This window comes from Vespula pensylvanica, chromosome 8 (assembly GCF_014466175.1).
Source record: "Vespula pensylvanica isolate Volc-1 chromosome 8, ASM1446617v1, whole genome shotgun sequence".
NCBI classification, from domain to species: Eukaryota; Metazoa; Arthropoda; class Insecta; order Hymenoptera; family Vespidae; genus Vespula; species Vespula pensylvanica.
This window is the reverse complement of record NC_057692.1, coordinates 7,560,382-7,585,381: the sequence shown is the minus strand read 5'-3', so window position 1 is coordinate 7,585,381 and position 25,000 is coordinate 7,560,382. Positions and strand designations below refer to the sequence as shown.

The 25,000-nt window shown below is 33.8% G+C and overlaps 1 protein-coding gene and 1 long non-coding RNA gene across 2 annotated transcripts in view; one reads left to right on the top strand and one right to left on the bottom strand.

Annotated features, from left to right (window-relative positions):
* Nucleotides 1-25,000, bottom strand: part of LOC122631166 (ubiquitin-like protein 3) — an 83,348-nt gene that overhangs the window by 56,578 nt on the left and 1,770 nt on the right. The gene's annotated exons all lie outside the window — the stretch shown is intronic.
* Nucleotides 19,204-20,065, top strand: LOC122631167. The gene is made up of 2 exons (XR_006327632.1): nt 19,204-19,549; nt 19,756-20,065. It is a non-coding gene; the product is annotated as an uncharacterized LOC122631167 (long non-coding RNA).

Below are 25,000 nucleotides of genomic sequence, written 5' to 3'. Positions count from 1 at the left end.
TATATACTTACATATACTCGACAATAAATAGTGCATGGCTGCGTTTAGCAATATTCCCGGTATTCGTGAAAACGTTTCCAACAAAAATTTAATTATTCGATCGTTGGTCCTTTTTTTTTCTTTACTTTTTTTCTTTCTTTCTTTTTTTTTTTTTTTTTTTTTTTTTTTATAGAGATAGGAACAATGTTGGTAGGTAACCATCGCAAAATTTTTGTTTCGTACGAGTAATAGACGTTGTTGTTATAGCAAAGAATTATGATTGACATAAATATAAAGTCGAACGATCGATAAACTTTCACGTTGAACAGTACAAATTAACCTTAACTTCTCGTATCAAATCAAACCATTGAAAAATGTTAAATATCACTTTACAATTTATCATTATTTCGGCATTTTCATTATTATTATTGCTATCATGTTATCGTTGATGTTGATTACATTTGAAATACGTATAAAATCGCTTTAACGAACACACTATTCCTCTATGTCATGTCAAATTTATCGATAGATATTTACTTATTAGGAAATGGAATTGTATCAAAAGATTGTCGAAAGTAATCGTGATATGTAAATTTGATTTGAGATTTATTGATATTTATTTCATTTTGATAGATGGGCGATCGTAAATATTGTTTAAGTGAAGGCTCAATTCGGTATACTCTTTGGATACTCTCATTCGTTTAGCAAAGAGAGATATATATCTTTCTCTCTCTTTCTCCTTCCATTATTTTTTATCTCATACGTGTCAATAGTTTCTCTCTGTAAACATAACAGTTTCCATCGCGAACAGAAACAACGTACACGTGACAGTAACGATGGTTTTTTAAAGTATACATTGCGCGGACCGATCAAATTAATTCACCACCCTTCGAGCAGCTTTTAACGTTTGACCCAAAATATTCGCTCGACTTAATCGTTCCCAAAGCTTTCATCTGTTAAATTTATCATTTCAAAAACTTCCCAATCGAGAGTTTTATCGCATTTCGCCTTTTGGTAAAATGACAAATTTATCAGGAGATTCAAACGGACAGTTCAACTTTTCCATCAAAATTATGCGCGAATGATAGCAACGGACTTGCAAATTATCCTGATAAATTTCGGATTATGTTCACCGACGTTAATCCGATCAATTATTATATATAGTAACTTTCCGGAGTAACGAACTCTTCGAATATATCAAAAATGACTTCTCGGTATATATTTGTCTCGTTGAATTGAAATCCGCTTTCAAAATGATTCTATCAAATCTGATTAGACATTAGTAGGAGATCTATAAAAGTTGTTGAAAATTACATCGATTGTTCTCGGATAAAATACAATAAAATTCTATGGGACACTATTAACAAACTTTTTATTCGTAATCAACGTCGTTGAATCTATCGAAAGCAAAAGTAAATTTGTTTCCAGTTAGAGAACATGGCAATCGAATTGTATTCTAGTTTAAACGGGCAATTAAATATTTATTTATCGGTAACTCGTGACACCATCGAAAGCAATTGGTTCTCCATTTTACATGCGTCTTGCGTAGAGGCCCCGTGCACTTAAATACATAACCATAGATTGCACAAGCCGGTTAAACTCGAACGATCGAGAAAGGAGAAAGTTTAGTAGCCCTCCTCTCAAGAGCTCTTCCTCTTTATCCCCATCCACTAAATTTGCCGAAAAGCAACGGTAATTTCGCCGATCGCAATTTCCCAACGTCCTTCGAGTTGCTACCACTTCCTTCCCTTACCAACCATTTCACCCTTTCACGATTATTTCAAATCGGTCCTCGGCGTATCACGGACTCTAAAATTGAGTCCTTTCCCTCCCCACTTTGTTCTGGCGTATCACCGAGACTAAAATTGAGTCTTTTCCCACCCCAATTTTGCCCAATTCCTTCTTCCCTACATCTCGACGAACTTTACGGACAGATTGATTCGCATAGTCGAGCATCTTGTAACTTTAAAAAGTACCCGCTCTTCCCATTTTACTTCACTTTTGCTTTGTCATGCTTCGGAAGAGCTCTACAAGATAGTCGGAACTTTTGAAAGCAACTCTTCGAGAAATGAGTCACTCTATGTCCTCCTAAAAGCAAATGCAACGGTAATATATCGCGATTCACGACAAAATCTGAGATAGATGTTCCTTTTAAGAGAGAGAGAGAGAGAAAGAGAAGATACTTCTTTTTTTTTACGAATATTCGTGACGCGCAACCGTATAAATATTTCATAGGAATCGGTAGAAAATTGAAGAAGATAAAGAAGCCGGAAAACCAAATATTCTAAATAAGAACTACGCGTAAAGATAAAATCGAATGAATATACATAAGTTTCGAAAGAACCATGCAATCCCACCGAACAAACGAAGACATGAATTTTGTAGGAGCTTTTTACGAATATGTCTGCTTTTTTTTTTTTTAGTAATACGTAGAAACAGGATACGCGTCTTTTTTTTTCCATGTTGATAACTAAGATAGGAATATGTATATACGATTCTTCTTACATAAATCACATGATTATACATTGTAATGAACTACGAAATATTGTAATACGAAAATATCTCAATTTTGTGATCAAAATATCACAAAATTGTCTTCTTTTCAATGCGAATGGCCATGGATAATCATGGGAATGATTAAAACAGTTCTTTTTTTTACATTTGAAAATATTAGAGAATATGTATTTACATATGTTCCTGAAATGTATTTGTACGAATCATTTATCACGCGCGTCCGTTTATAAAATCAAAGACCTATGTACGTCCGTCCTACTTTCGAATAATAGAAACAAATCATCGAGTAGATATCGCGTGTAGACAATGACAAAACGTTAAGACGACTAATTGCACCTTATGCTTGGAATCGATCGTTTCTCTCACGCAGTTTTCACATCGTTCTTATATCAACACGAATTATCAAAAGGATAATGCAGTAATCGAAATCGAGCGGTGGTCGATCGGTATTAATTCTACTGCATTTACTATTTATATTTTATTTATTTATTTATCTGTTCTTTCTTTTTTAATATAAATTATTTGCTTCTCCGAAGATTGCTCCCAATCTCTCGATTCGAAACGTATAGGTAAAAAACATTTGTTCGAAATGTTTTTAACGAGAAAACAGATCGTTAAATATCGTACAGTCATTTAATATCGAATATGAATTTCGTCGAGCATTAGATTGGAAATGGAGGAAAACGGAGCATTTAACTGGTACGATTTACCGAAGCGAACAAGCACAAAACATTATCCTACGATCATCCAGCACTTATGCTTTTCGCGAAAGAATTCACTCCGACGTTCCACATTCCATATTCGTTTTAACCTGGATCTTTTCCAAGAATTCCTCCATCCTAAGTTCGCGGGGCGTAAATTCATCCACTATACAGCGTAGCTCTTACCCAAAGCACACTAATCCACTATCGTACGAGTATCGGATAGCTCGAGAACTATCATAAAACCGCATATCGGGCTAAAAGATAAGGTCGATCGTTTCTTCCGTATCGTTTGCGTCTACGTTCGCAAAATAGATTTTCATATACATAGATATAGATATACATATACATAATAGATCACTAAAGGTATTAATGCAAAATATGTAAAAACATGGAGAATATCTGTAATCGTATGTACGCGCGTATATCCACGCTACAATACAAAACAGGAAGAAAACAAATATTTGAGAAAGCTATTTTCCATTAATTTATATTAATTCGTATTTAGAAATTGTTTGCATTATGCTAACAAATAGGATATTATTTGCAAAGTTCCACGAGAAAATCTAGAACGCGATTGATGCGAAGAGACAAAATAAGAGAGTAAATATAAAAGTTGGTCTGACCGTTTTGTACACGAAGTATTGCGAAGTAGAGCGGAGCTTCCATTCTTCATGATAATTTTTAATAGTCGAGAAATATCTGTGTGTATGTAAAGTGTAACGCACAAATACGTAGAAATACTGCTTCGATTTTTAATAACAAAGCTTTAGTCTCGTCGATCTACGAACGAACGAAATGATTCATTTGACGTAAGGAATAAGCTCGACACGTGCAAAATGGGACTCTCTACTGAACTACCACGATAATACGTATTTATACGTGCGTTTATATGCGTGCGTTATGCGTTTATGTCTCTAAGTGTATATTTAGTAAGACAAGTATTGTAAGCGAGCATTTCGAGCTCGACGAGAAAAGAAGATTGAAAGCTTATTCCCCGCAACAATTTTCACCTTGAGTACCATTACTCTAAGAGCAAAACCTTGTCCAACGTCCAACCATCGAACGACCACGCGAGACGAATTTCCACCTACTCTATATCGTTATGATCGAACTTTAATAAAACCTATGAAGAAAATCGAAGTTTCGATCATCAACGAAGCCTTTATTCAAACCAATTCGATTACATTCGTTCTATCTAGTGAATATAATGTAAACGATCGATCTATTATTCTACTGATCGATCTCGAATACATAGCTATGAATTATTTCAATATTTACGCTCTCGATATATCTGACAGTTTAGATTTACCATAAATTACAAGGGTATCGAATTTTCATGAAACACACGATATCGTGTGACGTACGCCATCTATCTGTGTATATATATATATATATATATATATATATATATATATATATATTTCTTTTTTTTCTATTTTATTCATTTTATTTTTTACTTTTTTTTTTTTATAATCCATGCTCGGATCTCAACTTCCAACGGTATTTACAGCGAGTTGATCGTATGTAATGAGAGTACCGTTCACGTGGGTACCGTAACAGTTTGCTCTTACAACACAACGGTTGTTCCCTCTCTTTCAATCTATCTTTATTTCTTTCTTTCTCTCTCTTTCTCTCTCTCTCTCTCTCTCTCTCTCTTTGCTTCAAGGAGTCCCACTTTCGACTTTACGCAAAAACACGTTATACGATCACCATTGATTCTTCAACGCCCTTCGTGATTTCTTTTTACAACTTTCCTCTTATTAGAAGGAACGAGTGATAACGATTATAATCAACGGAAAATCGAGGACACTCGATATTATGGTCGTTAGAGATCTTGCTTAAATTACTCAGGTTTATAGATAACTTCCTCGGGTTATCCGCAAGAGTCTAATTGCACGATGAAATCTATTTTCATATTGGAATACGTTGTCGCTGAACGTCATATCGCTTAACTGGAAATAGAATAACTAGAAACAACTTCTCTTTCTCTCCTTATATATATATATATACACACACACACATATTTATATATTATAAATGTTTATTTATATAATATATATATATATATATATATATATATATATATACATACATACACATATACGTGAAGGTGATAATTCTACTGAACATTTTAATTAAGTATCAATATTTACGATTATTGGAAATGTTGATTAAAGCTTTTAAATAAGTATTATTACACAAAAATAATTTCCCATATAAGTACGTAATGGACAAGTGTGTGTGTGTGTGTGTAAAATAAATCATTTTCTATTTTTTCTTCAACTATTCAAGCAGTTCTACCGCATTCCAGCATTTTTAAAATGCAAATCGACTTTCTAAGCTTCCGAAAGACCAATCAACCGAAATAAACAAATCGTATCTTAACAATGATCGTGATTATTATTTCTACATTAGATCATTATCTTCTATCATGGCAAGAAGAAAAGTAAACTTTTAAGATGGAGAGAAAATTTGACGACAGGAACCACGAAATTTGCCATTTTCTTCCATGTACATAATTTAACCTACTCGACGAGAGACGAAAACAACGAACGATCCAAGTTGGTCCAGAATCTCAATTTATTCTTGTAGATTACGTCGTTGGCGCAATTATGAGGTCCGGCCAAGGCACACACTACTATCTCGAACGATAGGAGAGACGGTCGTTGCAGAATCAGACACCATTAGAACGTGTACGGTTCGCAATAAGAGAGAGAAAGAGAGAGAGAGAGAGAGAGAGAGAGAGAAAGAGAGAGAGAGAGAAAGAGAGAATTTGCAGATCTTCTCCCTCTCTACATTCGTAACTCAAATTTATTAGAGCAGTGGATTAACGTGCGTTTGGACAATCTACTGGCCATGTTCTTCTCATTCTCACTTCAGAATAAAAGCTGCACGTGCCAAGGTTCGTAATAACGCGGGCAATAATTAACTTTATTCATTCGATTTGACTCGTATAGAAGTAAAAATTATATCGGTGTTATATTTATCACTATATTTTTACTCGTTTTTACTCGTTACTAATACTAATACGTTTTATAAGAATATTATAATTAGTTTACTTATTATTGAAGTCTTATATATGTATATATAATATATGATAATAATAATATTATATAATATGAGTGGATAAAATATAATGAACGTTTTACCTTCTCTCTAATATAAATGGAAGCTTTAATATCACAGTATCGATCTTGAAGCTTTTACTCTTTGAATCTGTTATGTTTCTAATGAGACCAATGGTTCCTATTAAATGCAGATTATTAATTAGCAAGGTATCGAGTATTCCAATTAATTTTAAACATCGCAACTAATTCAAAGCCGCAAATCGTTCTAAATCTTGCAAACGACGAATGAAAAAAGAAAGAAAGAAAATTAACGATTCATTAATCGTTGCTAAATGAAGTTGAAACGTTCTAAGAACGTAGATAAGAATAAAATGCAGTCAATGACGCAAAACGTATCATCAGCAAGAATGTAAACTAATATCGTATACGCGCCATCTCTGAATGGTACGCGCGTTTCGATTCACTTGCAACTTTATCGATTTTCGCGACATCAGTTGGTTGCAAATTTTTTATGGAAGAAGAAGAAAAAGGAAGAAGAAAAAATCCGTAACGACGTACGTCTTTGTCACGTGTCTAAAAAAGAAAAAAAAATTAAAATAAAAAATAAAAAAAAAAAAAGAGTTCCATGTTCGCTACTACGTACATATTTACTTGTTACGAAGATCATCATTCTCGTATTTCATTTACATATTTACGAACATTCATTTCTTTATGGAATTCTTTGTGGAATCTCACTTATTACGCAAGAATTTGTTCGGTCCCTTAATACAACACATCATATACGTAACGACATACCGTATATGGATTCGAAACGACAAGAGAACGTGTTCGCCATCTTTCGATATTCGCTTTCTTTTTCTCTCTTTTCGCCATTATCGCCACGTTTCAACTTTCTCGCACGTTTTCTATCTCTTTCGAAACTTTTCCAACGATTTTCTTTAAACTCCAAAGGAAGAATCGTTTAATCGATCCGAACCGAGCGATAATAAGTGCGAGAAGGAGCGGATAAGAAATATAAAGTTGCAAGTTATTCAAAAAATGAACGACTCGTGAAACTTCCTCAGATTTTAGACCGTAGTATAACACGATTGAATAAGTTACCAAGAAGCAAGAATCTTTCTTGCGGAAAACGATGATGATGGTAGTTACTACTATTACTATTAGTAGTAACGATAGTAGTAGAACTAGTCGTAGTAATAGTTAAGAGAACTTGAAATATCTTAATAAGTTCGTTTGGTGAGAGCAACGTCCGTCGAACGCAACGAACGATGTATTTGAATTCTCTTAAAAATCAAACGAAAAATCGAGGAAAATTTAATAGGGTGAAGGGACGAGGAGGGAGGAGGAAAAAGAGAGGATGGGACTCCGATATATTGAAAAAGAAAAATGAAAATTGAACAAGGATAGAAAGATAGGAACGAGAGGAAAGGAAAAAGAAATAAGGCAGAACTGCTTCGAGGCATTAACGAAGAAAGCTTTCCGGTTGAACGGTTAAGTTAGCCAAAATTTATGGCCGCACCGAATCGAACGTAAAACACCCGCGGCGAAAAGACGAAATCAATTCGAAAGCTCTTTCCTCTCGCACCCTGCATCTCTCTTTCTCTCTCTCCCTCTTCTGCAATGTCGCGAGTGCAGACTTCGTCCGAAACCGCGAAGAATCATAATTTTACGATTCCATCTCGCGAACAAGCTCGCCCAATCGATTTAAAGAATTGCTGTTCTCTTTATCTATCTCTTTATCTATCTTCTTCTTCCGGCAATTCAATCCATCCTCGTTCGAGATTGTTTTGCTTTGGTAAAACAACGTCTGGTTGAATCAAATCGTAGAAGTTATCGAGAAAATTAAAGGTCACTTTGTTTCATCGAGTGTATTATCGTTTACTTTAGATACAATACTTTTCATAGAAGATAATTAATTATAAATAATCAATAAGAATCAATCTTAGAATCTTGATAAAAGTAATGATGATATCATTACTACATAAGAAAAAATAATTCCTTCTGTCTATTTCAGTAGAAGATAATAACGTGTTATCGAAGAAAGAGAAATAGAGAAATAGAAAAATAAAGAGAGAGAGAGAGAACTTGTAACGATATCGTCACGTACGCTACGTATCTACACGTAGAAAATTTTCCACGTCGACATAAAATTACGAAGCCGGGAGAAGCCGGAAAAGGATTCTTTGAAAAGAAAAAGGACACGTTACGTCACTTTTGTACATTATCTTGTTTTGTATTTTCACCTCCCACTCTCTTTTTCTTTATTCCATTCCAGATCAGTTTGCAGAGTACGCAGAGGTGAACGCTATATCGTTGTCGTCTTTTTGTCTGCATTTGTGATACCTCGGTCTATTCAGAACTCGAACTCGTAACAAATTCGTTCGTGGATGCTTTCGTATTCTTGGGCAACACCGAACTCTGAATATGTAATACCACGAATCCGTCGGGGAATTACAAAATAGAAAAAACGAAAAAAAAAGCTGTATCCGATATTTTGAACTTGGAGAATTCATAAATCGTTATAAGTACTTTCGAGAAATTCGTCTCAACGAAAAACTAATTCAAGGACGACGATAAAACTTCGTTATATCGACATTAATCTGTTTAAATTCGTTCGATCTTCGAATTATCCGAAACTTTCAAGGTCGAAGAATTAGAAAAAGTCCATTTATTTCGTTCAAGCAAAGCTGTTTTTCACGTAATCGAGGTCTCTTTACGTAACGTCGATGATCCATACCGACATTCGCAATGAGTACACACATACATAAATACAAAGATATATACGTACATGCATATACATATATATATATGTATGTATGTATATATATATGTCATATCATGTGTCACATTAGAAGCGTTATAACTACAGACTTAGCTAGTATTAGCCTTTCCCATCCATTTTTAATCCTTTTATTCTTGTCCTATTTCTCTGACATTCGTCTTTCTCTCCTACGCGAATTAGTCTTGATACTTTTTATAGGCTAATAGTCAGCAAACAGAAGAAGAAAAAAAAGGGGGAAAGAGAAAAATAAAGAAAAAAAAAAAAAACACCGGGTTATATTTAGCGAGTCCAAAGATCGATCATGGAAAAAATTGAATAAGTCTCTAAGAACAACCCGTTGGAAGGAGATATAAATTGCTGACGTAATATTTAAGAAATTGATATATCGCACAGTTCTTAATTCATATATGATACGATACGTATAATACGATGTCGCTGAATTAACAATTTCGATTTTATATAATCTAGATGTATTCTACGCGACTGATGATCCTCGACTAATGGCAATAAACTTTTTCTCCGTATATATAAACAGAGTCAAGCATATAACGTGTTTACATGATTTCGAGACAGATATTACATACAGTATAAACTTCTTTAAAGGTGAAGACGTCCGGATGATTTGAAGGTCGATCATTTCATACGACGTATACGTAATTTAAAAGTAACTCGAAACGTGTCTCGTCTTGTTGTATATTTATATCCAACTTCTTCTATCTCCCTAATAAAGTCACATAATTGGAAAAAGAAAAAAAAAAAAATTAAAAAGAACCGACGTTTATCTTATGAACGATAAAAAGGAGAATATAAAGTCGAAAGTCACTAAACAGTTCGTGTCATGAGCAACGCGTTAACGAATCGTAGAAAAGATTTTTGGCACAGGAAGGGACCTAGAGAATCTAGTCTCTCGACAATCAGCCACATCTGTCGTGGTAATCTTTCCGCAGTGTCGTCGGTGCAGCCAAATTTCCGATTTCTGATAAATAGAAACTCTTGTCCTTATGTCACCGAGGTTAAGACGGTGAAATATTTTTCTATTCGATTTGTACGATTATCAAAATTATTTTTGTATTATATTTGTATTTGTACGAGTCCAATAATCATTGGATAATTTAAACCATATAGATATACAACAGATATTTACTTATGTAATAAAAAACTTTTTCAAAATATATTGCCAACTGTTCTCTCTTTCTCTCTTTCTCTCTCTATTTTCTCTCCTTTCCCCTCCCCACTCTTTTATCTCTCGCTTTTCGCATTTCGAAATTTTGATCGTACAACTCAGTGACCGAAAGCGTACGGCAAGCAAGATTTTACATAGAACAAGATAGAAACGTTTCTATCCTTTGACATTATATAAGAAGAGTAAAAATAGAGAAAGGCTACGGTTCTAAGGACGTACCACGCGCGAGTACTTTGCGGATAAAAGAGCTCGAAGCCGACGATACTTTTTAACCCTTTCATCGTAAAGACATACGTACATACATACATACATACATACATATGTTCTACTACATACATATATGTTGAATCACACCAGGTTTCAGTGATAAACCGCATCAAGGAATCGAGGATTCCAATCCATGCAAGATCTTTTCCACTGGAAAATACGGGACGAGAGAAAAACTGAAGAGGATAAGAGAATGAGAGAAAGAAAGAAATAGATAGATAGATGGATGGATAGAGAGAGAGAGAGAGAGAGAGAGAGAGAGAGAGAGAGAGAGAGAGAGATAAAGAGAGATAAAGAAGGAAAGAAGGAAAAAGAAGATTGATAACGTTCACATAGAAAGGAAATATTGAAAGTCGTTCTCAGTGCTCGTTAATGACGCTTCTCCGAATTATTCTTTGATGATACTTTAAATTGCACCGAAACGAATAATTTTCTTTTTCATATCGCTTGACTTCCTTCACCAAAAAATCCCTTCTTCTTTCCTAAAGTTTCTTTCTACCATTCTCTCTCTCTCTCTCTCTCTCTCTCTCTCTCTCTCTCTCTCTCTCTCTCTCTCTCTCTCTCTCTCTCTCTCTCTCTCTCTCTCTCTCTCTCTCTACCCATTTCTCTCTCCTCTTCTCGTAAAAGCGCCGCGACGCCAACGAGCATTCCGTTATAATACAGTAAACAAGCCACGCGCACGATGAAGCACTCGTGGATTTCACAAGAATAGCACAAGTAGTCCGTGCACTTTCTCTTTGTGCGCGGTCAGGTACGTTTTTATGAAAGCGTGTAAAAAAAAAAAAGGACAGAGAGGAAAGAACTCCTCTCTTTCTCTCTTTCTCTGACATCCAAAGTGCGACGATGTAATTACGATCGAGTAAAAAAAAAAAAAAAAGCAAAAAGATAAAAATGGTTTCGTCGTCGAATCAAAAATTTGAATATCCCGAAACATCTAATTCTTCTTCTTTTCTTTCTTTCTTTCTTTCTATTTTTTTGTTCTTGTTCTTTTCTTTTTGTTTTTTTTTTCTTTTTTCTTTTAATACTTCGCGACTTCAATTAGGACATTTTGAACGTCATTAATTAATCTCGATCTACCCGTGCCTGTAAAAAGTTAAAATCGTGAGAGTTATTAACGTTAAATTCGGCTCAAAATAATAAAATGCAAAATAAAAATATAATACAATCATATAATACAAACGAATATCTTTCATGGTTTATTAGCCGAATGAACTTTTCCTTCTTTCGCAAATCAATTGCGAAGAAAATGAAAACAACATCGCGCTTATACTCTGTGGACTGTAACTTATTGTACATTTGTAATTCTTGATTCTGTATTCACTGGAGAGCAATCTCCTCTAGGGTTTCTCTTAAGAGAATTTACCGTGAAGAAGAAATGTAGTTCGGTTTGTCGGTACAATACAACTTTTCTTCGAGACCTACGGCATAGCAATAACTTGTTTCTATATTTTGTTATTATATTTGTACAAAGGTAGTTTATAAAGAAGAAGGGTGAAAGGGAGGAAAAGAAAGAAAAAAAAAAAGAAAAAAAAAAGAAAGAAAGAGAAGAAATTCTTTAGAAGGTATATTCGAAATTTACGATAAAACTACAAGCAGGCTCGCGATGGAACGACAAAAATTTCACTAGATTTGAAAACTGCTGACGGTTTAAAGCACCGATCATTTTTGTCCGTACTTAACGAATATTCTCGTCTATGCACGATCGTTCACTATACATCGTGAAACCACTGTCTCGTATCTATTTCACATGTAAGAGATAAAATTTTCTCTTCCTTTCTTTCTTTTTTCTTTTTTTCTTTCTTTCTTTGTTCTGAACATTCCGTACGGTTACGATAAAAGGGTAGATATTTTTAAACGGATAGATATGCTCTGCCAAGCAGGGAGGGAGCAAGCAGGGGGTAACTTTAACGCTTCTCTTCGATTCTCCGAAAAACCGTTGCAAAGACCTACACAGCTGAATCGTATCTCGTTCTCGTATTTAAGAGTATGTCTTTTTTACACTTCTGTTCTTTCTTTCTTTCTTCTTCTACTTTTTCCTCTTCTACTTCGTATTTCCAAGAAAAAGAGTTGTACCAAATAATCAAAAAAATACGGATACCGTCGAACGCATTCGTAAGTACTCGAGACTGTACTACTGACGTCAAGACGGGATCTTTATCTGCCGGCTTCATTTACCTTTCTCTCTTTCCGCCTCCTACTTCTTCGAGACTCCATCGTGTCTCTCTCTCTCTCTCTCTCTCTCTCTCTCTCTTTTTCTCTCTCTTTCTCACTTCTTTACGCATCGTACGCGTCCGTTATAGTTACCGTTTTCTTTAGATCCATGAGATGATAACTTCTTCTTTCGAGTTTACCGCGAATAAAGATCTTTTATAATTTCCTTCAATGTTATTTCTTTGTAAAAAGAAAATTTTGAAGTGTATATATATATATATATATATATATGTTGTTCGTTTGTATATGTGTATCGTATGTATGTATGTATATATCTAAAAATGTATGTTTATTTCGCTCGCACATTGCCGAATAGAAAAATATTACTACCGGTCGGCCATATTATTAAAAAAGATTTTATTAACGTCCGCTTAATTACACGATTTCAAGTGTTAGATATCGTGGATCAAGCAAGCATCTCTATTACTCTTTTGCATTTAATTGAAATCGTATTTCAAATTGAACGTTTGTCGTTTAATTAGTTACCGCATAAAAGAGGACCACTCGGTGAGAAAAATTTACAACGCTGTACTTTAAAAATATTCAAACGATTTCACGCTCGATATTTGTAATATCCAGTTGAGCGTATAAATTTTCCCATGGCTACCACCAATTTCATTCCTTTCTATAAATTTAACGTTCGAACGAAAAAGAGGCTCGATGTAATCCTTTCAAATTCGCCATTATTTATAATTGCAAATCTGTTTAAAGATTGTTAATGCAATATTGTTTTCAACGAAAGTTAAAAGAAACTAAAGTATTATCATTTCGAACATTATCAACAACGTGCAAACATTATTCATCATCCTATTAAACTAAAAAAAGAAAAGAAAATTCAATTGAATATAATTCATAATTCATAATTATTATAACTTACATTATAATAATCTACTTAAATTGTTAATTTTCAAGATTGTTAATTCAATACTGTTTTAACTTGATTTAAAAGATATTAAAGTATTTTCATTTCAAACATTATCAACAACGTGCAAACATTATTCATCGTACTCATTAAAGTAAAAAAAAAAAAGAAACAGAAAATTCAATTGAATATAATTCATAATTCACCATAATTATAACTTACATTACAATAATCTACTTACAATAAAGATTAATAAGATTAGAGTATTATTATTAAAATAAACGCGTCGATCAGGAAGAAAATAAAGGAAAAAGAAAAAAAAACACAAGAAAAAAAAACAGGAAAAAAGAAAAAAGGTAAAATATATGTCATAGAATTCGAAAGGCCGTATAAATATCGAGTGGTCGCTTTCATTGAACTGCTATCGGTTCCATAAAGTGTTACGTATCTTACTTTATCGATATCGATGAAGTGCAAACGGCCAGGGCCCCGTATACTACGCGAATATGCGCCTATCGTTGTCGTCTCTATACACGTTCGCCACTCGAGCGGGGATTATTAGTGATCAGTTGCCTTTGCGCCCATCCATCGCGTGTAAATTAGATTGGATTGGTAACCAATCGAATGCGCGATTGTAATACGAATGTGCAATGCCGATCAATCGAACAGATGCAATCAATCGGACGTACTTCGTCGTGTTGTGTTAACCCTCTTGTTCACGTAGGAACCTATATTCCAAAATACCTGTATATATTTATATACATACATATATATATATATATATGTATATAATATATTTATATATTCGTATGTTTATTTCTACGTAATATTTACGAATATACTTAATTAGATTCGACTAATTTAACGTAACTCGAATGGCATAGAGCCAAAAATCTGTGGAAATAAAAAGAAACAAAGAGAAAAAAGAAGAAGAAGCAAAAGAAGAAAAAAGAAAGAAGAAGAATAAATTTGCGATAGATTTGTATTTAATCCTAACGAAAGAGGGACATGGTAAAAGGACTTAATTAACTTTCCTTCCTCCACAGTTTACTTAAGTAACCACTTGAAGATACTTAAGGCCACTACTTCTCATTAATTTAACCGAACTTTTGATCGAGCTTGCATTCGTAATTTCCCAAAGTAGATGAAATTTGTGCAGAGCTACTGTGTTTTTTCTTTTTTTTTTTTTCTTTCCTCTCTTCTTATTTTTATTTTCAACATACATATTTTCGCATAAACGTCCAGATATCGTTGAGTTATCTCTTGAAATAGAAAAGAAAAAAAAAAAAAAAGAGAGAAGGGAAGACAGAAAGAAAGACGGAAAGAAAGAAAGATAAAGAAAAAAGGAGAACAGTAGATGCGACTGAGAGTATCTGTATAATACAGAAACGCTCTCATTAATGAACTTTTCTCTTTTACTACGTGCGTAAGCGAACAAGGTAATGGCATCATGTAAAAGGTACATGGAAAAGGAGAAACAACGGTTCTAAAATAAAAGCTTACGGTGTGTTTATATACGAGAGACGACTCATAAACGTGTAAAGGGTCTAAAGTAGTCCTTCTCATTTTCTCTGTATCTTTCTCTCTCTTTCTCTCTCTCTCTCTCTCTCTCTCTTTCTCTCCCAACGTTTTGAGATCCCTAGATAGTTGCTCGAATAAGAAAAAGGGACGAGAAGAGAGGGAGAATCGTATTCGTGGTTATCCGTAGCACGTTGTAAGCGTTAAGATAATATTATGCAAAAGTACTTTAAGCTGTGATTCCGATTATGCGAGTCCGATTTGCATTTTGCGTTGAGACTGCTTTGCCGACTCATTTAATAAGAAGTGTTTCTCTCACGTGCTCGGTTAGTCCCTGTGGACCTAGAGGGATGCTGTGTCCCGTTGGATCATCTTTTTGCTTATCCAAGAGTGGATGAACTAACGGAACGCACGTTTAATTTATATGACGTTGTACGTAGTAGATACTCGTATTTACCTCGTTTAAATAAACAAATTAAACGTCGGAAAAGAGAAAAAAGAGAAAAAAGAAAAAAAAACAAAAAGAAAAATTATCCCACCGTGAAAATTCATTTCTGACCGAAACGACTTTCTGTCGCGCTTTTCGAGTAAACGCATTAAGAATAAAAAGATATGTATATATATTTTTTTGTACAGTTCATTTCTAAAAATAGATTAAATAATAACATGATAATTTTAATGATCGATCTCGTACAAGAATCAATCATAATCGGTATAAATAATACATAAAATCTAATGAAATGTAAAATGTCGTAAATATCGTATCGTATTTCAAACGATGTCTATCATTTTTCGTTTATATAAATATCGAAGGATATTTCGAAGAAACACCTTAAGTATAATAACTATAAGCTACTAACGTTTCGCCGAACGGATAATATTTGCTTTCAGCATCCCTCGGAACGATATGAAAACGTAAAAGGAAACTGTGTAACGCGAGATGCTTCCTTTCCAACAGGTAACTTCGATAAGTAGATGCAATTCGAGCTGTCGTTACCTCATACCATATCCAGTTTACCTTGATCCTGAATCGAACATTTGATTCAATTCACAAACGCAAGAAGACTTTTCGTCCCAAAGTATATAAATCTTCACTTGTTCGAATATCATTGGATCAATATCAAATACGAAATAAAAACCGTAACGCACATTTTCTTCTTTTTCATTCTTTTTTCAATTTATAAAATTATGATTAATAAAAATACAAATCATCGACTTTTATTATTTATTTCAGTAACGAAACATAAACGACTCAAATGCACAACGGCGATATATGTATCTACGAGCGTCCGCTTTTAAATGCTTACGTTTACGATCTACCATAAACATTCCTATAAACAATTTTCCATTTAATCAAAAAGAACAAAGAACAAAATGATATTTTATATTACACAGACGATGGGCTCGATGAGAATTGATATGCGATCAATTTGACTGTAACATTCAAGGACAATAGAAGAATAGAATATATTTCAATCAAAGATAAAAGTACAAAATTATATACATATATATATATATATATATATATATATATATATATATATAAACGAAGAGGAAAAAAAAAGAGGGAACGAGTAAAGAATAAGAAGAGAAAATAATCCTTATACCACAGGAGGACATGGCTTAATAAAGCGAAATCATCGTTAGTCGATAAATTATTATCTTGATGAACGATACGAGAAAGAGTAAAAAAGAAAAAAAAAAAAAAGACGACGGGAAGTATTAACGATAATTACATCCCCCGAAAAGCAGCCCGCAAAGGCGCGCCGGTTTTAATCATCCTGGCTGGGCTACGAGTGCAAGAAGATAGAAAAGAGAGAAAGATAGAGATATAGAAAGAGATAGATAGATAGAGATAGAGATAGAGATAGAGAGATAGAGAGAGAGAGAGAGAGACAGAGAGAGAGAGAGAGACAGAGACAGAGACAGAGAAACAGAGTTCAGCCTGTATAACGAACGTGCTAGTATAAATGGCTGAGAAGGGTAGGAAATCGATCGACGAGTTGGAGACGAAACGAGCAACCTCGATATTTGGGACAAGGCGAAAAATGCGGGTCGACCTAGAAAATCGCTGCGGGGCGGCGAAGGTTGCTAGCTGCGTGGGTAGCAAAGGGTGGGATGGTAGGTAGAGAGAAAGAGAGAGGGAGAGAGAGAGAGAGAGAGGGAGAGAGAGAGAGAGAGAGAGAGAGAGAGAGAGAGAGAGAGAGAGAGTGTAAGGAAAGTAAGAGACACAAATCTGATTTCAAAATCGTCCGTTCTCGACTAGTTCAACGTATATACATCGAATATACCTATATTATATATAAGTACATGAATTTTTCCCTAAAAATTTTCCTTATCGTTATACTTATTTATTCTCTCTCTCTCTCTCTCTCTCTCTCTCTCTCTCTCTCTCTCTCTCTCTCTCTCTCTCTCTCTCTCTCTCTCTCTTTCTCCTTTATCTTTTGTCTTCAAAATGATTTCGCTTCGTTGAGTTTCCATTGAAAAAGAACACCCTCTGTCACTCTCCATCTTTTTCTCTTTGTTCCATGTCACACGTTATTCTTCTATTTTTGCCTGTTTCTTTTTCTACTCCTTCTTAGTCCTCCCTATCGTCGTCGTCGTCGTCGTCGTCGTCGTCTTCGTCATTTTCTCGCCACGACAGAACGGATTAAACGAAGCTACGTGTTTCACTCTCCTTTTCTCTTTCTCTTTCTTTTTTTCTTTCTTTCTCTCTCTCTCTCTCTCTCTCTCTTTCTCTCTTTCTGTCTCCCTGTCATACGTCCCTTAGCCATCGTTTTTATCTTTCTATGTGTATGTAACTCTCCTTGGAGAAGGGTTTTCTTTGCTGAAGAAGAGAAAAGTTTCGAAAGCACCCTTCTTCGAATTGTATAATGTCGGAAAGAAAAGGATTCCTCGATCTTATCTTTTTTCTCTTTCCTCCTTCTCTCTTTTTCATGATAAATTTTTAAAATACTTATATCTCGTGCCACACTTTATCGTTGTCGACCAACTTGAAAATCGTTTACACAAATTCTTTTTCTTCTAAATATAATTCTAAATATTCCATCGACTTTCTGTCCTACGTGTCCATCAAAGTACAAATCATAATATCCCTTCCGTTTTATTAATTATCGAGTTCAAATCAATGTAAATTGATCGATAGAAAATTTTAAACAAGACAAATTTTATTTTTGTCAAAGGATGCTTTTTGTGATAATAATTTGCATGAAACGCTTTTAATGAAAAGAAAGAAAAAAAAAAAAAAAAAGAAAAAAAAAAGAAAACAAATTCATTAATTATAAACATACGTATAATAATATTTCGCATATACCATATTCGTAATAAAGAAAATATCTTTATCGTTTATCAAGCAAATTTACGTTATCTTACATTTCTGAAAGAAAATAATGACGGTTTAATTATGGTTTATAGAAAACAATAACAGTTGATTAACATGATATTTTCGAGTATGTAAGCATATAACAAACGTACTTACATACATAAAAAATAATGTCTCTTGAAAAATGTTTTATCGTCATGACATAGCAAATGTAAGATCTCAAATTTTGACTGTTTTCAAGATAATCTCGTTTAAAACAAAAGTAATTATTATGTCAGCTGATATCAGGAATATCGACTAATCTCGAACAAAGAATTACGAACAAATTCGAACGAATTTTATCAATTTTCTCGACTTTAATTTATTCGCACAGAAGACTGCACGTTAATGAATGAAATAAAATCAACATTCTACGATAACATAAAACAAAGAGAATATAATTGTCCATCGTATCTCGACAAAGAGCATTCGCTGTTTTATACATACATATATATATATATATATATATATATATATATATATATATATATAAAGGAGAGAGAAAGAAAGAGAAGACAAAAATTATAAGATTGCTTATTCACGAAGAACTTTAACGAAGATAAAATCTAAATCTAACTGAATTCGATCAATTCGAACGGTTCATTTTCGATAAAAAGTTAACGTCTTTGTGATAACGAGCGAGGAATGAGTGTTATAAAGAGGGTATTCGTAAAAAAAGAGATTGTGTGGAATAGAGAGGAAGAGAAAAAAGATAGAGAGATATAGAGAGAAAAAGAGAGAAAGAGCGAGAGAGAAACAAGAGAAAAATCAGTGAGGTTAAATTACGGCTCTTCGACTGGTGTCGGAGGAAGCTCGGTCCGTTTCGTGAGATCGTGCACAAGTGCAGAGTAGCGGATAAGGGTCAACGATGCAACGACCCATAGTTACGCTTCAAAGTCTCTCGGCCGGCTTAACAATGTAATTTCGATTTCAAGAAATTTCTCGCTCGGCTATCAACCAATGTACTCTCAGGTTCATTCTTCCGCTCTTAAAAATCAACCGACTCTCGTCGATTGCGTTCCTTTGATTCTTGATTAATCGATTTCGCAATGAAAAGAATCGTTGGAATTACTACAAACGTTGGTTGAATTCTATATCGAGTAAGTACCGATTTATTTCCGTAAGGTTTTGTCCTCATTGATGATATAACATTTACCTGTAGTTTTCTAACAGGTCTTTTTTTTTTTTTTTTTATAAATAGAAAAGCGATAGAAATGTAATAAATTATGCGTATATGTATATAATAATAATAATAAAAAGAAATATATGTGTGTGTGTGTGTGCGTGCGTGTGTGAAATTTTACAGATAAATATTTAATTAGGACGAATTAAAAGCACACGTCAGAATTTACCTGACGTATGTACGTTAATAATGAGTTCACGAGAAAATTTTTACGCGTTATGGTTACGTTAGAAGGGAAAAAATGTTTTCCAATTTTTTTTCCGAGAACGAACGAATAATCTCGAATATCGATCGACTGGGAATATACACGTATGTATGAACACGAACACGTGTGAATAAGACTCGTAAAAGTTTTTCTTTCCAGAATCGAACCCTTTCAAAGGGATATATATTTATTTAGCAAGAAAGGATCTGTATGAATTAACGAGAAAGAGAAATAGAGAGATAGAGAGAGATAGAGAGAGAGAGAGAAAGAGAGAGAGCAAGAAAGATAAATTTAAAAAAGAGACCAAATCTATGTCATCGACTTTTCAATCGTTTACATTCTCTTTTTCTTTTCCCTTTGTTTTCTTTTTTTTTCTATTTTTTTTTTTTTTTTTTTTTTTTATTCGATGAACGTCCAAGCGATCGTTCCTATTCGTTCAAAAATTTCACGAACGAAACGAATAGGACTGTCTCAATATTTACCAAAAGAGAGAAAATACAGCGGGATTTGATTCGACTCTCGTATTTATGCGGTCGAACCCAGTCGCAATACGCAATATCCGTAAGAATGTGAGTTTTCTTACGATACCAGTGATACCAGAATTTCTTGGATAAAGTAACGCGTCGAGAGTTTTCTCATAAATCGAAACTCCCATAACAGTACTATTCTACTATCGATGAAAAATGAAATACAACAAATAAACTATTCACTTTTTAATCTATGTACACACATACACACACACACACACACACAATTCTTTCAAAAATTCCATCGAGGAACTGAACATGAAACCTTTAAATATTTCAAATAAATTACGTTTTATATACTCGATGAGACGCAATAAGATTAATATAAATATTTTCTATAATTAATAATATCAATATACCAATCAATTTCACATCATTAGAAAAGGGTTCGCTTATCTACTTCATATTACTTTAATCGTATAAAAAGAAATATGATCGTTGTCGTAAATTTTTATATATCTATATACATATCTCCATAGACACACGAACGAACGAGTAAGCAATTCTTTCGATTGCTCGGAAAAATATGGATCTCAATTCGTTATCCTGGTAACGATCACACGTAATAAAAAAGCAATATTTACGTGAATTGAGAACTCGTTGGCTTGTCACCAGTTTCGAAGGGAGAAATATTACCTACTCGATTGATCGTCACATTTCAAATAGTTATAAACATTTCTGATACGAAATCATATATATATATATTTTTTTTGTTCCTTATATGATAAAATAAAATTGATAGAAAGAAAAGCTTCTCCTATCGAGGAGTGAAATCGAGTGGTACGCTATTATTGACTGCCGGTGTACGTAAGTACCATCGCTTCCGGATTAGAAAATAAAACCTCCAAACCTATATCAACGCGCGAGTTATTGGAAATACCGAAAGTCGACTTTTTCAATCCGCTTACTCGGCGACATGCAGATCGAAGTAATCGAATACCGATTTATCTTCGATCTCGGATCAGCTCGTCTTCTTCGACTTTTATCAGAAAGGATATATCACGTATTCTCGTATTCTTCGTGGTATCTTTTTTTCCATGACTTTTCTTTTCTTTACCCTTTCTTCTTCATAGAAAACAAGGTAAAGATGAATAAAAAAAAAACGAAATGATAAAAATATGATGAATAGTCGATGTGATAAATCGAAATCAATAGAAATAATTTCAAAAAGGTTTGCATATTTTAATGCAAATCTTTCCCGAAAGTGGATTTAACAGAAGGCTTGGAAACTCTTGGGTATATCAATACAGGACGAAAAACGAAACGGAAAAAAGAAACAAAACAGAACAAACTCAAAAGCGAATGTGGAGAACATGGTTTTCGTTACGAATTCGAATTAAATACCAAAAAAAAATACTACAGCCCGAGCTTATCGAATACATATATATATATATATATATATATATATATATATATAACAATGACATGGACGAGTATGTACGAATATATTTGACGAACAAAAGCAACTGACTTTATTCTGGATGAATCAAACGATCCAAAACGTAAACATTGTTTAAACTCGCGATCGTTAATTAATGAGAGATATAATCTTGTATAAAATTTCAACATATTCCTCTATAAAAATCCAGTAACGTTTCAAAGAAAATAAAAAAGGAACGAAAAGCCTGAAAGAAAAGAAATGATTTTTTAATTCCAAAAGGAACTCCAAAAAGGCATTTTTACATTCAACTTAATATTTTTCGATATCTCGTTATCCGATGATCGTCGATAATTAGCATTTAAATTCTACTGAGTCTTACTAACGTTTTTTAAAAGTAAAATCAAAAAAAAAAAAAAAAAGAGAAAAAAATGAAAACGAAAGAAAGAAATAAATAAAAAAAGAAAAGATAAAAAAGAGAGAGAGAGAAAGAGAGAGAGAGAGAGAGAAATAAAGCATTATCATGAAGCAGAAAAGAAGACTGGCATTAAGTGACGTGTGACGAACGTGTGGGAGTTTTCGCGTACATACACGCGATGTTTGCGCGCTCGCGACAATGGAATTTATCTCTCGCTCTTCCAAGAAACGAACATTTATTTTGCGAAATCAACGGAAAAAGAATATCTTCGGACTTTGAATTTCTAAAGGGAACGTGCCTCTTACAATTTTTCAATTCTTGTCTATTTTCACTTTTCTATTTTATAAGCGACTCATCAATGATAACATTCGCTACGTGAGTCGCCTTAAGAATTTCTTTGAATTCAACGCGATCGGTTGAATAAAATTTTCATCGTCTTACACCTTCACGAATTATTAATCATTGTTTGCGAACAGATATCGTTCGAAAACACGTAATTGACATCGTTAAACAAAGTGTTACCCGCGATTGCGTGTCTATACGTACGTATGTAGCTATGTGTTTACAACGCAACAAGGAAAAAAGAAGAAGAAGAAGAAGAAGAAGAAAAGGAAAAATGAAAACAAAAAAAAAGAAGAAAAGAGAAAGAAAAGAAATAGTAAAACATCGACAATGTGCATCTGTGCTGCATTACGTAAAAATCACGTTGCATTTACGAAGGGTAGAAAAAAAATAGGGAAAGACAAAAGATCGATACAAAAGAGAGGGAAACATATCGGAACGTTTTTGCAGGAACGTTCGGGCGTACAATGAGAGGTAAAATCAAAGGGATTCTGAACGGAGAGATAGAAAAAGAAGGAGGAAGAGAGAGAGAGAGAGAGAGAGAGAGAGAGAGAGAGAGAGAGAAGGATAGAAAATCGAAGCGACTAGGTAACGCAACGCATCGTCTCCGATAGAATAATGCCGTAGGGTGAATCGTTGGTACAACGTGTCTCTACATAGTATTCGATTCGATAGAAACCTATCGCTTTGTCGTACTCCATTTCGCATAATTAGTTTCGTCTAAGCGATTCTTCTCTCATTGATCTAAAAGACAATATAACAGAGAAGAAGGTGAAAGAAACTAGAAACGAGGATTCTAGCGAATCGGATCGCAAAATGCAGCGATAGCAAAAGGGGAGTAGACCTATGAGTCTTTTTGCCTCTTCTTTCTCTCTTTCTCTCCTCTTCTCGATGCTTCACCAGCGATGGAAAGAAAGCAAAACCTTCTCTTCTACTCTCGATATCTTTCTTCGCTTTTACAAAGGACCATAACAAAGAAAGATCGTCTAAGCTAGAAAACGGTCGAGTCAATTTTTTTTTTTGGCCAACCAAATCCCTGTTTTATTTTTCTTCCTTTTTCTCCAATCGGTCTGTTCAATTCTCATATTCTCTATACTTAAGTAAATACTACATTTTTATCGTTTTCATAGATCGAAAATCTTGAAATTTCCTTCTTCTTTCCTATCGCCATTTTCATAATCTACATTATCTCCGTTCGATCTGTTTACCTACTATCTCACATATGTTCCTCTCTCTATAAAATGAATCGATTAATTTCGTAATTCTTCCATAGTTTCAAATGTTTTATACTGCGTAACGGTTGTAAGGATCGTTAATTGCAAAACGATAGTAAAACGTACAATGAATTCTCTCTAAAATATAATAATAATAATAATAATAATAATAATAATAATAATAATAATAATAATAATAATAATAATTGTATAGAATCATTGCATCGGTAAAATTATGAAATGAGTACATTTGTCTCATACTATAAACGTAATCACTTTTACGGATAACGAAGCTAACCTGATCTGGATGAAACTGTTAAAAACAAATAAATAACGAGTTGGAATAGATCGTGTGTCGTAGGTAACACGCATTGCGGTTTGCGATAATCGATTCTAACTGCGTCAAAGTGTATTTCAGCTTAAAATAAAGCTAACATTTTCCATCGAGAAAAGGCTGCTCGAGAAAAGAGCAGGAACGAAAGGGAGGAGAAAGAGAGTACGAGGGAGGAAGAGAAAGAGGAAGAGGAGGAGGTGGAAAAGGAGGAAAAGTAAAGCGGGAGAGTAGTTGAAAAAAAAAAAAAACAAGAAAAGGCTCATGGATTACATTAAAACGCGAGGCCACGTCTGCGTGGGTAATGTTAGAACGCGAGTTATAATGGGGTATAAAACTCGACTAGCATTCGATGCAACGTAATGGACATATCGTATTATGTTGATATCGATCGGATTAACTCGTCGAAGAAGTTTATCGTTTTTAAACGATGCGACCGAGGATTTACTTTGCTCCGTATGGTTTTTACGAGTGCAGAGAAAAAAGAAAATAGAAAGAAAAAAAAAAGAAAAGAAAAGATGGCAAAACAAAACAAAATTAAAAAAAAACAAAACAAAACAAAACAAAGGAAGTAAACTTAAGTTTAGCGATCGATCAAATTGGATCGTCAATAATAATCGATAATATCAGAAATTATATTCGTAAATATGTATAATAAATTAATTTATATAGAATAGATAGACGACTAAGTTCTATCGTCGAATAGATTAAATTATTCATTAAACTACTTCGATCATTTTTAATTTCGAGTGATTATGTTATTGCTTTTATATATATTACTAAGTATCGTCATTGTCGTCGTCGTTGTCGTCCTCGTCTTCGTCGTCGTTCTGTAAATAAGTAATGCATGTCTTCTTTGACAATGGGTTATTAACATATCACCTATGTCTTTATGGTTTATTAATTGACAGTAGTAAAGGCTACACTGAAAATATTTAAAATGATCAAGTGTT